Source organism: Plectrocnemia conspersa, unplaced genomic scaffold (assembly GCF_051122295.1).
Source record: "Plectrocnemia conspersa isolate PC_06_02 unplaced genomic scaffold, ASM5112229v1 ptg000014l, whole genome shotgun sequence".
NCBI classification, from domain to species: Eukaryota; Metazoa; Arthropoda; class Insecta; order Trichoptera; family Polycentropodidae; genus Plectrocnemia; species Plectrocnemia conspersa.
This window is the reverse complement of record NW_028277178.1, coordinates 7,741,318-7,741,943: the sequence shown is the minus strand read 5'-3', so window position 1 is coordinate 7,741,943 and position 626 is coordinate 7,741,318.

Sequence of the window (626 nt, the reverse complement as noted above, 5' to 3'; positions counted from 1 at the left end):
AACGATACGGATAGCAGAGAGTGAGAAAAAATATTTTTTTAAATGTTTTCACTATTCGGACAACTGAATCCGTATTTTAAATAAAATTGCCTGACTTGCTTAATACGAATGCTAGAAAATGTGATTTTTTAAACATTACACAATTTTACGATTGTGTAATGTTTATAAAATGATTATGGCCACTGTGTTACTATGGTGCTAAGAGTTTATATTATTAAAATGACTATAAAACGACAACTTAGAAACATTTTTACCACCAGGGGCGTGCCAAATGCGATAGAAATTCCCTTAGACGTAATTGCACGAAGTTGCCGAAAACCTACATCACTTGTTAATTTATAAATTTATTTTTCTTTGATTAGAATCTTGACCATAATCACCGTCTTACTGGATTATTCACTCATTTGTGCCGAAAAATAATAACATGAAAAAAATGTAGCCCTGCAATAAATAATTTCCATGTATGTTTAGTTATTCATATGTATATATTACATCTCATATATATGTATGTATATATATATTTGCTTAACATGAATAATTTATACAAATAAAATAATATATGCATTGCGTCGCGTGTAGGTCGGCCTTTACACGAAATGAATTGCGTTAGCAGCGCTCGAGTTAAC